Genomic DNA, 18,886 nt, shown 5'->3' with positions numbered 1-18,886 from the left:
ACAACTGATGTTGGTTTGTGCTTATATCCGTGCTTATATTCGGTAAAAGAGGCCGACGGAATAAGCAGCAGACTTTAAAAAACACATATTTAGATAGACACACACACACACACACACAGATACACATAGACACACACACATATACGCACATAAACAAGCACATAGTAATAAAACTTCCAACCGGTTGAGTAAGCTATCTTGCTATCAGGTTTTGATATATTTCTGCGGTAAACGCCAATAAACCTAAATCACCTATTGGCAAATATCTATAATCACGATCACTACTGGATCATATAAGTCTGATTCTACCCACGTGTGCATCAGATTAATTAATATTCATCCTTTACGTATATGTAAAGTAAAAAAATAAATAATTAAATAAATAAATATGTTTGCGCGTGTGTGTGTGTGTACTGAAAGAGAGAGAGAAAGAGAGAGAGAGTGGGGGGAGAGAGAGAGAAAGGGTTGTATCTGTTAGTCATTCTACGTTTATTACTAATTACCAGGTAAAACGTAGAGGAAAGTGCAAGAAGAGGATATGACGTCATTAGCATGATAGGGGATATCGACTTAGAAACCGGAACTGCCTTTCATCGGGGTTTTGACGAGAAACAAATCAACGCTGCTTGTTATTGGAATTCAGTAAATGGACAATATATTTAAATGGATCCAACATATGCGTATTTCTCTTTACATGTTGCTATGTGTAGGATTGCACGATACTTCATGCCTACATACATATCAACTAATATTAGTCAGTGTATGAGTATTTCGAATTTGAATAGCCATGAATATATTACTACTGAACTGTGATGTGATTCTATTGACAATATCATATTGTGTAGGATATCATTCCGTCGATGAAAATAAAGGAAACATTAATATTTTTAACATTGGCGTAGTACATATCGAGAAATTTGGAAATAAGAATGAAAATGGACACCACCAAATACGATATGGAATTTTATCTTTTATAATCATTTTAGAGCTTGTTTTATTAATTCTGGAAAAATCAGAACCCAAGTTGAAGCTTGATGTGGTTTCAGCTAAGAGAATAAAATAGCGGAAACAAATAATGAGAAACAAATTCACTACAATTACTATCGGGCTAAATGACACACACACACACACACACACACACACACACACACACACACGCACACGCACACGCACACGCATACGCACACACACACGCACCCACGCACACACACACTCAAACATACACACACTCACACACACACATATATACATACATATATATTTACATGTATATATATATATATATATATATATATATATATATATATATATATATATATATATATATATATATATATATATATATATATATATATATATTTATATAAACACGAAAACGATTAGCTCACGCTACACTGACAGCCCTTTATCTCATCCTTATTACACCAACTACCTCCCTTCATAATTCACATTTCTCACCGAAATTCCTACCAAACTCTCTCTCTCTCTCTCTCTCTCTCTCTCTCTCTATCAGCCTACTACACTCACAACCGACAAATCCTCTCTATTTCTCCCATTCAGTGCGATCACCTCATATATTTCCTGCCACCATATTTTAATGTATTCGCGTTTATTTTCTTTTACTTCGACCGGCTTTTAAATTGTACAAAGTGGACTTAAAAGCATTGTGCGTGCGTGCGTGCGTGCGTGTGTGTGTTTGTGTTTGTGTGTGTGTGCGTGTGTGTGTGTGTGTGTGTGCGTGCGGGTGTGTGTGTGCGTGCGTGCGTGCGTGCGTGTGTGTGTGTGTGTGTGTGTGTGTGTGTGTGTTTTCGGTGTATATACAAGCATACAAGCCAAGGCTCAGATTCAGAAACAATCCTACATAGACTAATACAAAACCGGCGTGCATTTTTTCACATTACCGACAACCCTTTTTTCTGTAACTGCGTAACCATCAGCTTTCTGCCAGTTAACTCGTATTACCATATCAATCCCTCCTTCCACTCCCTATCACAAAAATCACCTCTCTTGGTAGATAGCTCCTACGTCTCGCCGTCTCTCACACAGACCGTCTCTTGGCTCTTTTCCTCGCAAATCACTCTATATTTCTCATGCGTTGTAATCATCTCTTAATCAACTTCTTGTTTCCATTTTCCAAAATACTCACCTCTTTTTCACTTCCACCGATCCTTGGATTACGTAACTTTTCTTGGAACTTTATACTTTTACACTACTCGCAACAACCATATCGCTAGTTTCCCACTTTGCTTCCTTCTCCAATGTTTCTAATTTGATTAATGATTTTTGTTTCCCCTTCATAAACTCAAATCACAAACGACTGTATCACTCTGATAATAAAAGAATCAAAAAGGTATCCGTATCTGTGACAGGGAATGAGTGTGCTAAAATGGTACATCCATTATTATACGCTTTCGGGTAGTTAGCTGCACAGGGCCTATAATTACATATAAAGGTATCTCTTGATGATTGAAATATGAAGAGCAAATCTATTGATATAGCAAATGTTAACCTGTCTGGCAGAAATAAAGCATTTACTGATTATCCTTTTAGACTCAAACACACAATAACTAACTAATTGTAGGTCTTTTGCGTGTTAGTCAATAAACGCTTGTCAAGCATCAAACTTGATATTCCATTTCTTTTAATTTGTTTTTATTGGCCTCAGAATTAAGTTAATTTGTGCTGCATTTCCAAACAAAGCATTTAAAATTGGGTCCATTATATTTGTGCTTATGACCAGACTAATCTATTAACTCTACGAATTTTGAAGCCAATCACATTAGGTAACAGTATTAATATTAGAATTCATACAATGTTTCAATCACATAAATTTACAGCCTGTATAATTATCTGATTGAACAATACTACAATCTTTCAGAATTTTTGGTATCAATTAATATTTCCATTTCAAGGCTCCTCCATTATACATCCATATTTCATATTTATGAAACAATGTTTACAAACGATCTCCTATTTTAAACAGTTAATTTAGGATGTTATAAAAAATTAACATCCTAATAAAAAACAACTAATAAAATTTTGATTATTTATGGAATACTTTTATATTCATGCGACAGTATTTATTTCATAAAGTTGTTGGTTTTTTTTTTCTTTCAGATAAAATGCAATTGAGATTTGTTTGAAAATGAATACAATAAAGTGCATGCGACTGCTGCCATTTTGGATCAAGGGTTGAAATTTTAAATGATATATTCTATCTCAAGCTGTGTATATAACTATTGTTAAAAATGTTTCTTCTCCTGAACATCCGACACCGCAATACACAATCAAGCTTGAATAGTTGTCAGCAAAATCAAAATAGCATAGAAAAAGAAAGGCAATAGTGTCAGTTAATAACAAATCCAAATGTCTGGACCAATTGTCTGCATATGGACTTAAAACAAAATGAAAGTTAATCTGATTTTGCTAGGTATAACAAACTGGTTAGATTCTTCCTTGTATAGAAGAATCATGATGCAACTAAGACATTAGAGCCAAGAAACAGAAAGCTAAGAGGGCTTTCTCTCAAGTATAACATAACTTGCTCTCATCTGAGATTCTAGAGGAAAGCGATACTAAACTCATATAAATCTGACAAGTACAGAATTGTCGGTTTTCAGCTAAAACTCCAGAGCAAAGAGATGAAAGATTGAGACATATCTCAAGCAAACCAACATCGTCTTGCAGTTGAGACCGAAGAAAACAGGGAAGCAAATTTAGAAAACCTAGCACATTTGCAATTGGCTCATCTTTCTATTAGGTCAACCTGGATTAAACAACTAATTCAAAAATGCTTTGAGAAATTCCATCGAGATAGTAAAGCAAAAAATAAAAATAAAAGGATAGAAAACCAAGTGTTCAAAAAAGAAAGATTGGACTATTGAAAGAATCTTACTGAGGAACCACATCCGGGACCTGGATGCACTCTCTGTGTTACCGTAAAATTATGAAGAGACTCTCATCTCCAATGTTTGTCTTCACTGCAAAGCTCATTGATGACCAAAAGAACAAAAATCTTTATGTTGCTTGGATGGAAATCTGAAGCTTGCTCCACTATGGCCTTTCCACATGAGGCCAACAGAACCAAAGTTACACTTAGAGAAGAGTAAAAATGAAAATGAAAGATATTACATTGGAATCAGTTAAATTAGAGTCAAGAGATGTTTTCAGGATCCATAATATTACCTGTAATTACAAGAAGATACAAAACAGGACTGGGGGAGCAAATCGATGAATCATCGGAGTCGTTAGTGTGTTGGACAGAATGCTTCGCAGTATTTGTTCAAACAACTTGCGCTCTGAGGTCAAATCCTGCGAAGTTCAACTTTGCCTTCCATTCCTCAGGGCTGATAAAAAAAGCAGAATAACAATTTAGGGTGCAAGATAGACAGAACTGCAAACGCAATTAGACAGAATGTCGTGGAGTATCTGCTCCGGCACTTTGTGTTTAGAGTTCAAATCCCGTAATGGCCTACATAAATAGTAATGAATCGACCACATCTTGACGGCTTGGGTAACTTTAGCAGACTCAATTCTCTTACGAGCATTGAGACTAGATTTCCGCTTTAGGGATACCTTCCATCTTCTCCTCTACCACCAGCCTTTGGAGGTCATATCTTCCTCTGTCTTCCTACTTTTGTAGTCAAGAGAAAAAGCGGTAACTTGTGAGAACTGTGAGAACCGCTATACGAGAAGTAGCAAATGAATGATCCTTAAAATCCATATACCGATTTCAAAGATGATATACTGATTAATGTACTACATGATATGATATGATTGCAAGGTCACGTTTTGTAATCAGAACTGACCTGAAACTAAAAATCCACAACTATGCTCAACAGGGTCAATGACACATCTAAGTAAAGCTAAATAATAACACATTTTCAAAGTAGAATAATATATTTCATGTTGTGTCAGAACACATTAAACAACAGATCAGCTGAAAGTGTGAAACTCACTTTAACATCATTCCCAAAGCTAAGCGGCATCACTCAGTCCCTAACTGTATTTAATTATTATTTTTCAATGCTATGCTAACCGAAAAGCTTGTAGTCGTTGCCTAAATTGAGTATTAAAACAGTGTGTATGTGTATATGTGTGTGTGTGAGTGTGTGTGTGTGTCTGTTTTAGTACGAATATATATATATATATATATATATATATATATATATATATATATATATATACACACACACAAATGAATATCTGTAGAAAGGAAAGATTTCGTATTTTTCTTTGTTTTCTTTTTATCTTTTTCTTTTGAAAAAAAAACAACAAGGTAGACACTCCCTAAGCTAGAAGATGTCTAGCTTAATTAGCAGCTTACCTTTTTCCCGGTATCGCAGACACCATTATAGAATTCAGAAGAAGAAAGTACAATTAGACATTACAACATGGCCTAATGATAAAATAATAGATACTGAAAGGTGGGGAAAAAGGTGTTTTGCAATTGAAAGCTTATGTTTCAGCAACACGTTCTGAAACAGCATCAACAATGTTATATGGATAATTTTCAAAAAGAAACAACATGAAATACTAATAAGCCAACACGAAAACAACGGTGATAAAATCAACAGCAATAATGTCAGTTACAGATATACAAAATGTTGCAATATACCATATGGTCTAGCGTTGTTACATAAAGCAATAGTATCATTTGCAATGCCGATTCCCCCATTCTTCACCACAAAAACAGAAGCGGTTATTTCTTTATACTATATATCATAAGTACCGTGAGCTATGATAATACAATTGGTTATAAGTTTCCAGAGAAAAAAAAAACATCATTAGTTCATAGCATTGGCAAGAATGTAGAAAGCAGGACTTTGTGAGTCGGGTGGAATAAATGAAATATCTTTTTCATCGTCGTATCGGTCTATCAATAATTTGTAAATATTTCACGCTCACACACACAAACAAACAAACTTACACATGATATATATTTCTCTGGCCAATGTGTGTATCTTTCACCGATGTGTGTATATATATATATATATATATATATATATATATATATATATATATATAATGATGTGAATGTGTTGTTATATTAATAGGAGGAGTGAGAGCATGTACATGTGTCTGTGAATTTATGTATCAGTCAGAGACTCGATACAAATATGGACACACACACATACTCACACGCATATACATGCACGCACGCATGCACGCACGCACAACCACACTCACATAGAGAAATCTGCAGAAACAGATACGATCAGAAATGCATGTCGGATCTCCGTCCTTTTAAACTAAAATATGAAAGATATATTGAACAATGTACATTCTGTTATACCAAAGACAGAATGGTGACGACTTGTACGCCACTTACCATAGCTCAGTTCGATCAGATTAATACGGTGCTAAAAAATCAATATCAAGGGCCTCTACGGTGTAGGTGAAGCTGCTAGAAACCCACAGTTCCCTACCGCGTAATATAGCAGAAAAGTAAATTAGAGAAGGAAGACCCAAATAAAGACAAGATGCAAATGCTCCAAACTGGAAAGCTTCATCATAGATCTGCTCATGTAAGAAGTACTCAGTGAAATTTCTCTAAAGCTACATATCTTAGTGCCTTCCGATCGAAAAATACATACATACATACCCCTATATATATATATGTGGGGGGGTATGTGTGTGTGTGTGTGTGTGTGTGTGTGTGTGTGTGTGTGTGTGTGTGTGTGTGTGTGTGTGTGTGTGTGTGTTTAGAAAATCTCTGTATACAAACCGAAAAAGTTGTGTTTATCGCCACTTTAACGTGGTGATAAAGTTAGTGGTGGTGATAAAGTTAGTGGTGGTGATAAAGTTAGTGGCGGTAAACCCTACCTGCTATATATATATATATATATATATATATATATATATATATATATATATATATTACTTCTTCAGTTACTTAACGGTGGCAACGCTGGGATGCTGTCGACTCCAGTACTTATCTTTTATGCCTGGGACTTAATTGTTCTCTTTTGCCGCAGCACAAGGTTATGGAAACGTAAGCAAACCGTTTGTCGAGCCATTGCCGTGAACAAACTCAAAACTACATGCACATACATATAGTTATATTAACATACACGCACACACACACACACACACACACACACACACACACACACACACATATATATATATATATATATATATATATATATATATATATATATATATATATATATATATATATATATATATGTGTGTGTGTGTGTGTGTGTGTGTGTGTGTGTGTGTGTGTGTGCGTGTGTGTGTGTGTGTGTGTGACAGGCGCTTCTTTCATTTTCTATCTGCCAAATCCACGCATAAGATTTTCTCGGCCTGAGGTTAAAGCAGAAGACACTTGCCAAGGTAGAGTGTAATAGGCTAAGCAGTTTGCTTCTTAACTTCACAATCGTTATCTGCGCCTATATACTTGCTCTTGATAGTGAGGGCATTGTAGCCTTGAAAAGCGTTCCATTAGTCTATTGTAGCTGATCGTAATTTTATATTTAAGTTCACCGTGCTGAGATGTGTCTAAAATTAGTTACGTTCCGCCATGATTATCGCATCCTTTTATAAATCAAGACCAACATTGTCTAAAGCGTGCTTCCAGTTTTAAGACTACATTTCCAGAATAGCATAGAAGAAAATTTTCAATATCAATGAGAGTGAGATGATACCCAATGATATCAAATCTATCAGGGGAAGTGGAGAATACAGTCTTCTGACACGATGCGTCGTTTACATCGCAATCATGAGAACGTGGGTTCCATACCATTGCAAGGTAGCCTCGTACCGCTCATGTCTTATAAATGGAATTAGGGAGATGAATGGATTGTTGACAATATTCAATGGTTCACTCTTATTACACTGTCGCGCACTGTTCAACATCAGAGTAGAGTACACATGTCCGTAAATTGTACAGAGTGATACATACTAATTCAATGAGGTGATAGTTCATTTGACAAAAAAACAACTGCATGGCTCATACGTTCTACTCAGCAGGAGACACATGTATACAAACACCCATCCATACTTTTTCCAAACCGCTACGTTACGGGCTCGTAAACACACCAACACCAGTAGTCAAGCGGTGATGGGGGACAAACACCGACACAAATACACGCGCACGCACACACACACACACACACACATACGCACACACACACACACATACACACACACACATATATATAGATATATATAAGACGGGCTTCTTCTAGTTTCCGTCTACCAAATATACTCACAAGGCTTTGGTCGGCTCGAAGCTATAGTAAAAGACCCTTGCCCAGGGTGCCACGGACTGGAACTGAGCCTGGAACCATGTGGTTGGTAATTAAGTTTCTTGCCATACAGCTATTACATGAATTTTTCGTCGATAACTGACGAGGGATCAGCTTGTCTACGTCTTGTGTGTGTCTTTTCGTGTTACTATTTTTTTGTCATTCTGCACAAGATGTTTTACTCAAATATGTGGGGATGGGCAGTGGGGAGTAAAAGCTTTTCCAGATCATATTCATATATGTTAATTACGTAGCTGCGCACTTCACTTTGAAGATGATTTCCAGGCATCCGAGTACAAGCAGAACGGTTGCCACTACTCCTCGAAAAAGTCATTCATCTTTTGAGAAGAGTTTTATGTATTTTCCACCTATCCTTCAGCCTTACCAACCACATAGTTCAGGGTTCAGTCCCACTGCGTGGAACCTTGGACAAGTGTCTTCTATAGCCTCGAGCCGACCAAAGCCTTGTGAGTGGATTTGGTAGAAGGAAACTGAAAGATGCCCGTCGTATATGTGTGTGTGTGCGTGTGTGTGTGTGTGTGTGTGTGTGCGTGTGTGTGTGTGTGTGTGTGTGTGCTTGTGTGTATGTGCATGTGTATGTTTGTGTATGTGTTTGTCCCCCCATCATCGCTTGACAACCGATGCTGGTGTGTTTACGTCTCGTAACTTAGCGATTCGGCAAAAGAGACCAATAGAATAAGTACTAGGCTTCCAAAGAATAAGTCCTGATGTTGATTTGTTCGACTAAAGGCAATGCTCCAGCATGGCCGCAGTCAAATGTCTAAAACAAGTAAAAAGAATGCATTAACGGTAAGTATGTTGTGGTAAACAATGCGTCAATTTATGGCATTGATCTGCTTGGAGCCATTATGCTAATAGCTCTATCTTTACAAACTCTAGAAAAGAATTGTTTAAGCACTTCAGTGTGAGTAATCGCAACTTAATACATCCTGTGGGTTAGTGCAGGATTAGTGTGACACTAATAATGACAACAGATAGCTTACTCACACAAAACACACTCAAATATACATATGCTCACATATATATATATATATATAGTTAATCTATTGCAAAGTGACGTCCAAGATTTGCCAATAGGGGTGTGTCGTACAGATAACAGACTGAGGTTGCCAACTGGTACCGAAACATTGATGTCACTGTCAGTAAAAGTATGGATAATCTCACGCTCAGTACTTATAGTGATTCACTTCCTTTAGTTAATCTTCACAGGATTTATACCTTTAAGAACATCCTTTAACTACGTGTGTGTATATATACACACACACACACACACAAACTTGCATACACACGCACACACACACACACACACACAAACACACACACACACACACATATATACACACACACACACACACACAAACATGTGTGCGTGTACGTATGTATGTATGTATGTATGTATGTATGCATGCATGTATGCATGCATGTATGCATGCATGTATGCATGCATGTATGCATGTAGAACAGTTTTTGCTTTCTTCGAAACGTGTTATAAAAAGATATGCCTGTGTTCAGTTCAGCTGTATTTTTTATTAAAGATTGCTCCCAGATTCTTGCAGCTAAAATTTAAATAAGATTAAAATCATCTCGTGATAATAAATCAAAATAGACACATCATTCTTATTTGTTTATTGCCCACAAGGGGTTAAACATAGAGGGGACAAACAAGGACAGACAAAGGGATTAAGTCGATTACATCGACCCCAGTGCGTAACTGGTACTCAATTTATCGACCCCAAAAGGATGAAAGGCAAAGTCGACCTCGGCGGAATTTGAACTCAGAACGTAACGGTAGACGAAATACCGCTAAGCATTTCGCCCGGTGCGCCAACCGTTCTGCCAGCTCACCGCCTTTACACATCATTCTTTGAATCTTTCCTAGAAAAAGCAGGTATAATACACGGTTCGAATATTCATGTAACAGATTTTGAAAAATGCACAGTCTAGTTATATCGATGCAGTAAGGATCTGTGGTTTTATCTAAAAAATAGGATGGGATAAGAAAGAGCTATGAAAAATTCGTAAATGAGGATCAGGAATTTTTGCATAATAACATTTTTCATAATCAACACACACATGCACATAATCCTTCACTCACACTCTTTCCCTCTCTCCCTCTCTCTCTCTCTCTCTCTCTCTCTCTCTCTCTCTCTCTCTCTATCTCTCTCTCTATCTCTTCCTCTCTCTCTCTCTCTCTCTCTCTCTCTCTCTCTCTCTCTCTCTCTCTCTCTCTCTCTCTCTCTCTCACACACACAGATACATAATGGATAGTTTTGTCCGTTTCACACTTGCGTGACATGTAGAAGAGTACTCAATAACGTTAGCTAGAGTAAAATATCATTATTTACATAAGGCTATTTCTGCACGTGAATCTATTCGCAGTTCCTCGTGTCTGATCTTCAGGCGACTAAAGGTCGGAAACGAGAATTCCAACTAGTGAACTCACACAGACTCAGCTTGTAAAAAATAGTGTGTGTGTGTGAGAGAGAGAGAGTGTGTGTGTGTGTGTGTGTGTGTGTGTTATGTGAGTGTTTGTGTGCGTGTGTGTGTAATTGTTTACTCGAGATTTTATGCTGTTGTATTTATTTGTGGTTTTGCTTTTAATCTGAGCGTCATAGCTCGCGCAGGGTGTATTCGTTTCTAAGGAGAACTACACTTCTCTGAGGTCAGCAAATCTCCCTACCTCCTTCTCCAACATTACAATCCATCCCACTCTACTACTATTCTTGCATCATTAATACGGACATCTTCACTACAGCTACTACATCTCATAATGACACCCCCTGCTGATATATATAAATAATAAGGCAAAGACGCTTAGAGTGGATAAACATAGCTTTATCTGTAATCTCTTGATTATTCAATATGATAATTGCTGTAGTTATCTTTGGCAGCTTGCATATATTTTTTCATAGGAGCAGCATGAGCTAACGGAGGATTAACTTTACACAGCATCTGCGATATATAACACCAATAGATGCCTCTTGATCTACTTAGCAAGCCTCTGTGTTCCTTTCTTGCAATGACGTTAATGCATAACACTGTATTTAAACTAAATAATTAGCAACAAATGACAACAACAAAAATAAATATACGAGATTAAAACATATAGAACACATGCAAAGATAATTATATACACACATGTACGCAGGTTGTACCGAAAGTAATGCAAAAATGTAACATTTTATTAACTGACATAGGTCGTTCAAATTGCATCTCTTGCTAGAGTAACTCTTCGCCTATATTAATTCTTGTCGTTCTTTTTTTATTGCAAATGATTATTTCCCAGCAGAAACAACGTTCTATGAATGAATTTTTGACAAAGTGGGCAGGCTACCCAACATTTGTGGAAGGCTAGAAACTGTTTACAAAGATGATATCATTGGCATCAGCATTGTGCATAAATAGTTGGAAAAGTTTAAGGATGGGAAAACTAGTGTTTTAGACAAACCAAACAATGAGAGACTACCAGTTTCAATCACTGACTCGAATCAATAGCGAACGGACGGAGGAGTCATAATTCGTGAGCTTCCTGCACAGCTAAAATGTGGTCACAGTGCATTACAGAAGACAATGGAAAACGTTGGGTTTCGGAAAGTGTGTGCAAAGTGGATACCTGGGTTATTGATAATGGATTTGAAGGCGTGAACGGTGGAAGTTTGCACTGATCTAATGGAAGCGTCTGAATGTAATGAAGACAAGTTTCTTCCGCTCTGATGACAGGCGATGAAACATGGCCTTATTTTTATGTTCTGGAAATAAAGCTTTGTACATGGAATAACGTCACGCCTTTTCTCTATGACCTAAGAAGTTGACGAGCCAGTAGTCAGCACACAAAGTCATGGTGTCTTTTGGGGGTGTCATAATTCTTGATTTTCTGTAATGTGGTCGTACTGTGAACAACAAGCAGTACATTAAAACACTCAAGAAACTTAGAGAAGTTAAGATGTAGAGATTGAACAAGAATTTGAAAAGATGCACAATCACCATGACAATATAATGACCACACACACCTTCACCAACAAATCAGACAACTGACAAATTAGACTGCTCAGTGGTTCTCCAGCCACCCTACAGCTTAGATTTCGCACCCTCCAACTCCCACCTGTTTGCTCCAAAGGAACAGTTTTGAGAAACAATAATTTGATGATACAAAGTGAATAAGTAGATACAACAGTGCATACTTGAAATTTTTCGAAGAGTGTTTGAGTGCTGGGTCCAATGATGATGCAAATGTATTGCTTGCGATGGAAGCTATGTTGTCAGATACCTTTATATGGAGAAAGTATTAATCAGTCAATAGTTCAACATGTGTGTGGGAGGGCACATATGGAATACATACATGCATAAATGTATATAGAAATCAATAAAGATGTCCTCGGCACATCAGTGGGCCTGTTTCACTTTCTTCTCTTGCTCTCTCACATCTCTCTCTCTCTCTCACTCTTTCTCTCTTTCACTCTCTCTCACTCTCTTTCTCTCTCTTTTTTTCTGTATTTATACATACACACATGCATAAAGAATCATAGTGCGGTGAAAGCCTTAAGCATCTTAACAAACAATAATAAAATTAAGCTGAAAGATGCTTTGAAATTTAGCTAAACCAAAAAATACTACTAATAAATTTTCTTCCTGAAAATGAACAGCACAAGAATTCAAAGACTGAGCCTTTGATAATTTGATAGTGGTAATAAAAGAAAAATAACACCAACAGTTAAATTTTCCAGTATGACATGAAACGATAGTCTTGTTTTGGCCTTTATTTGTTTGTTGTTCATTATTTTTACTCTTGAGGGTGAATGTAATTGGTTGAAGTTGATGCAAATTCATATTTGAATTATTGCGGGATGATAAATTAAGTATTTCAGAAAGATGCAGTGTTTGACTAAATATACATACACACACATGCGCGCACATGCCTCCACCACCACCAGCACACACACATATAAACTAGCATTCCGTCTGTTACGACGATGAGTGCATCAGTTGGTCCGATCAACGAAACGGCGTACTCGTAAAATTAACGTGCAAGTATTGGATCATTCCATAAATAATGCGGGTATTTTTAATACTTCTTTTATTTTTTCAAAATTAAGATAAAGTCTTTTTTTAATCTAAAATATACTCTGCTTCATTTTCTACAATACTCGTTCATCTCTCTGGAAGAGCGTATACTCCTCCAATACTCTCCTAACCGCGTCTACAGAATTCATATTTTTTCGTCCAAATTATTTTGAAGACTGAGGAATAAATGATAATCAAATGGGGTAATGCTCGGCGTATATAGCGAGTGGGGCATTATTTCCCATTCAAACTGCTCCACCCTTTCGAATGTCATCCTCTCTGTATGTGACCAAGCATTATCCTGATCGAAGAACACGCGTCATCTTCAAACCAAAGACGGTCGGTTTTCTTCAAGCTCTAACTTCAATGACTGGTTGAAGAGCCAAGGACAAAATGCGCTTACGATTGTGCGTCGAATGTCGTAACCACTAATCCACACACCGAATTTAGACGATAACTAACACATGTATTCATTAAATTAACTAAAGGGAAAATGATAGGAGTGATGACGCATCAGAAGCCAGTATTAACAAGAGCAGCAGCAACTGCGCTACTTCTTAACCACCACTCTTATACCTTTGATTTTGTAGAACCATTTAGAAGAGGACGAAATCTTTAGCGAGCCTTCCTTTGTGTTGAAATTTCAACTACAATAATAGCTGCAGTTCTAGGCTTATGCACCACGATATAATTGGTGAGTCTTTTGTTAGCTTGAAGCGCTGGGCCGGAAAGCTTCCTGCGAATATAGCTCACACTTCAATAACATTAAGGCTACTTGTTAGTCGTCAGATCATCTTTTTTTTTTACCTAGCAATGCAAGAAAACGTAAAACATTATTGCTAAATCTCCACCATAGCCTTCATAATGTAAGGCAGATACAAATACGTCCCCTTCACACACACACATACACTATGCACACCACACACACACACATGGTTATATGTGTGTCAAGGAGTATTTATACATACACATTCACACAAACCTATATATATGTACGTGTATGTGTGTTTAAATATATGTACGTATATGTACACATATGTATAGAGAGTGTGTGTGTTTATGTGTGTAAGATATTCTTTGACTCAAGAGAACTTTTATTTACTTGATGAAGTGTCAATTCTCATAAATATGTGAACCTTAAACAACAAAATGTCGACTGGCATTAATTCACCACACTATATCTCATTACTTTATTCCGCAGGTCTTATCTTTAATGAAAGGAAACCATTATAACAGCAGTGACAGATACACTACAGTGTGCCAAAGTGATAATAGTGCCAACTCGTATTGACCTCCGAAAAAAGAAAGGAAGGGAAGAAATGCGGATTGCAAAAATTTAAGAGTAAGAATGCATAATAGAAAAGAAAGGAAAGAGCAAAGTAGAAAGGAAGGGGTGGAAGCAGGTTAAAAATAGAGAGAGAAAAAGGAGAAGAGGAAGAATTATAGTAAATGCCAATTTCAATAAAAAGTATAATTGTGTGCATGGGAGTGAATGAATGGACAGCATGAATAGCAAACCTGTAACAGAGAGCAAGAGAAGGCAGTAGACAAAGGATGACTGAAAGAAAGAGAGAGTCAGAGAGAACGTAAGAGAGATTGCATGTGCAAGTGTATGCGTGTGTGAGCGATTATTTTAGCGTTTCTGTCGAGATTAAATCGTATTGCATTCCTGTGTGTTTTTCTAGAACACATTGCTAGAGAGAACAAATTGGAAACGGTCAAGATAAAACAAGGTCAGGTGAAATATTTTATTCTAACTAGTTCACTTATTTTTTTCTTAAGCAATGGGTCGCTACCCAAAGGGTGTTGTGAAAAAATTATCCGATATCACGGAATATTCACAGAGATTACCAAAACTTGTTTGCTTTTTATGAGAGTATTTTATCTGAGTATAAAAAAAAGATGCTTAAAATATACACGCAAGAAAATTTGTCTATGAGAAATATAATACAAATATGAAACGAATTCTGTACAAGAACAGAACAACAGAGAGCTGCATAACCCTTTTCTCTGTTCTTGCTTAGTTTACGAGGTATTATACACTGAGACCGACCACATCTAATGGTTACTGCAATATTCTAAAATAAAAAAAAAAGAAAGAGAAAATATGAGGAAAACATTTTTGTCGATGATGCAGCCAAGCATCTACAAATAAAATCGTTCTTTCTCTTTTTTTCAACACTCATTTTTATTAGGTTAGTATAATGAAATTTTGATTATATAATGATTTGAAGCATGTTAGATAGTGTGCTTTGCAACATTTGGCACCCTTTGTTTTTCGTTCAGTCGTATATTAACGATCTAAGAAGAGGGAAGTGCGCTTTTTGTTGTTGTGTTTTTTTTTAACGAGTGGCGTTCAAACGATGTGTGTTTACATGTATGAACTTGAAGTTACCATCAAGAAATATGTTTCATATACAGGCAATTAGTTATAGTGCAACAGTAGATGCCTTTTGAGATAATTTAACTTCGACTGTAGACACTTTACTCCCAAGGTCCAGAAATAATGACCTATATTTTAAAATTTTTAAATTTCCAGAAGAACTTTATATCACATAAAATCAATTCAATACTTATAAAAATAAGTCTTTAATTTCGAATTTATGATATTTAAATACTTATAAATATAGATTGTTCTTGACTAATTCAAGTTACTTATTGTTTTCAGTTTATTTTTATAGTTATTTACAAAGTATTAATTTTTATTGCGCAGAATTGAAAGTGCCTTCCCATGCATAAACGGTTAAATTTAATATTGAATAATAGTTCCTGTAGAACGTGTGTATGCAGGAACAAGAATCGGAAAGTGAACCAAACTGTAGAAGCTGAACAATGCTCCACAAAAAAAAGGAAGTACAACGAATCTTTTTGCTACATATGTTTATTTTTGCTCTTAGACACGAAGAGCGCCGTTCAATCGGCTTAAATTGTTTGGAATACGTAGGAATAAAATTATGAAGCCGCTTAAATGAAAAAGGTATCATGATATTAGTTATGTTTCTGACTGAAGTGATTCGTTAATGCTTATTGAAAGATTACTGAAATCTTTGAAAATCAGAAAATTTTTGAAAACCATACACTAGTTTAAAAAGAAACATAATAAAAGAGCATATTATAGGGTCCGATGTTTAATTAAAAATATAAGACATACACTTTGACGAAGATCTTGTGTTGCCATCAGTAAATAGACAGATTCAAAGGAACTATTGCGGAAAGAACTATGTGGGCTAAATTAGAAAAATCGAATGTCAAATAATACAGTATGTAAAGGAATTGCAGGAATGTTCAATAACCAATTTGAGCAGAATTAAAGAAAGTGCTAAGTTTGTGATTCAGTTTGACAAATTCACTGACAATGCAAATGTGACTCAATTACTGGAATTTATCAGAGCCATATGAAAATAATATGCACAAGGACTTATTATTTTGTTGATTATTAGATGAACATACAACAAATAAATTTGTTTTCTTCAAAGTGCACCATGTTTTTTTTTTTTAAAGAAGTTGCGTCTGAGGTGGAATAACAATAATACGGTAGCAATGACTGTAAAAACAGTATTTCAGGCTAAATTTAATACTGCAATGCATATATTCACTCATTGCATTGAAGGCATTAGTGGCTAAAAAAACGTTCTGAGCTAAATGCAGTGATAGACGGTGAAGTTAAAATTATCACTTTCGTTAAATGTCACACAATGAATAATAATCTATTTGCAAATCTATGTTAGGATGCGGAATCCTATTTCAGCAATCTTACTGCATACAAAAGTCCGATGTCAAAGGAATGAGGTTAGAGACGTCTAGCAAACTTAGAAGATGAAGAACTTAGATATTTCAGATTTCTTTCCGGGTGAGAAATCGCTTTGCCAATCAATAATTTGTGGCATATTCGAAAAGTTTGAGGAACCTACGAGGTACATTCCAGAAGTTTTCAGAATTTTTTAGGAGAGGCGCTTATAACTGTCCTAGATTATTGTAATTTTAGTATATCATTACTGTACATCTACTAAACCAAGCTGCATATCTTTTTGAATTCCAGACTGAAGGAGATGATTGTAACGACACTTTGAACATACCCTACTAGACAGTGGTTGTCACAGCTGACAATTTTGCTGAATGCAGTCGGGGCATAAAGACAAGCTAGAAGCTCGCTATGCAATAAAGTTTTGCTGAACTAGGTAAAATAACCACAGAAACTTATGAAATGCACCAGATTGCTTATGAATTAACTTGTATGAGGCGAGCATCTATTTTTTCACTCGCACCAGAGGCCAGGCAAAGCAAAGCCGCATGGAAGCTCATGATGATTCCCTTCTGTCGACAGCAAGTGCATCATCTATATTCACAGGTTTCCTCTAGTCAGGTGCTTAACAAAGATTACTTAGTGGAGATTTTGAGGGAGTTCAGGAAGAGATTTCGTCGTAAAATATCAGAGCACGTATATCAGGGCAATTCACCAAACCAAAATTCCATCATGGTAACAAACTACTTGATGGAAATGGGTGTCAAACCTGTCCCTCACACTCCTTAGAGTCCAGATTTTGATCCCTGTGAATTCTGGTGGTTCTCCAGGCTGAAGAAAATGAAGGAGGCTGTGACAAGTGTCCTGGACACCTTCAGTTTGGAGGACTTCAATGGAGCCTTCACGAAGTGACTGTAGAGCTACTACAAGTGTATTAATGTTACAGGATCCTAATCTGAAAGAGATTAGAGCTTTGTGATTCTTTAAAATTTAATGTCTCTTCTGAAAAAGCTTCAAAACTTTGGAATGCGCCTTGTAATAAGTCACTTGAGGAAATTAAACTGAAGCGTTTCCAAACAAAAGAAATCCAGGCAAACATGCGCATAATGCTAAGTTTCAAATGTTATCATGTGCTGTTGATTTTGTCTGAAAATAATATTTAATTCGATCAAGCAAATCATAACAAATGATTTGGTATTGACAAACATTTACACAAATAATTCCTACCAAACATAGATTTAAACAAGGGTCATTATAGTATCAGAGAGAGAGAGAGAGAAATTTCAAATTCCAGCGAGGTCGACTTTGCCTTTCATCCTTTTGTGGCCGATAAATTAAGCACCAGTGTAATCGACTAGTCCCCTCCCGCAAAATTTCAAGGCCTTGTGCCATCAGTAGAAAAAATTATTATTGTTGCGGCGAGCTGGCAGAATCGTTAGCACGCTGTACGAAATGCTTAGCGGTATTTCGCCCGTTACTTCGTTCTGAGTTCAAATTCCACCGAGATCGACTTTGCCATTCATCCATTCGGAGTCTATAAATTAAGTACCAGTGAAACACTGGGGTCGATATAATCGACTATTCCTATCCCCATTAACTTGAAGCTTTGTGCCTCTAGTAGAAAGGATTATTATTATTATTATTATTATTACTATTATTACTATTATTATTATCATTATTATCGATAGGGACTGTTTTGGCACTGTTATATCTGCCTTTATCCAATGGCGATTATAATCAAAGAAGTATGAGCAAAAACTTAGTAGAATCAAGGTAAATATTTAGAATGGTGGCTTTTTTCCAGTTT

The 18,886-nt window shown here is 36.3% G+C and overlaps 1 protein-coding gene across 10 annotated transcripts in view; it reads right to left on the bottom strand.

Moving 5' to 3' along the window:
- LOC106879951 (innexin unc-9) overlaps positions 1–18,886 on the bottom strand; it is a 200,411-nt gene that overhangs the window by 151,645 nt on the left and 29,880 nt on the right. The window lies entirely within an intron of this gene.

This window comes from Octopus bimaculoides, chromosome 2 (genome assembly GCF_046866305.1).
Source record: "Octopus bimaculoides isolate indiv1 chromosome 2, ASM4686630v1, whole genome shotgun sequence".
Lineage (NCBI taxonomy): Eukaryota > Metazoa > Mollusca > Cephalopoda > Octopoda > Octopodidae > Octopus > Octopus bimaculoides.
The sequence above is the reverse complement of the archived record's forward strand: the minus strand, read 5'-3'. Positions and strand labels throughout refer to the sequence as shown.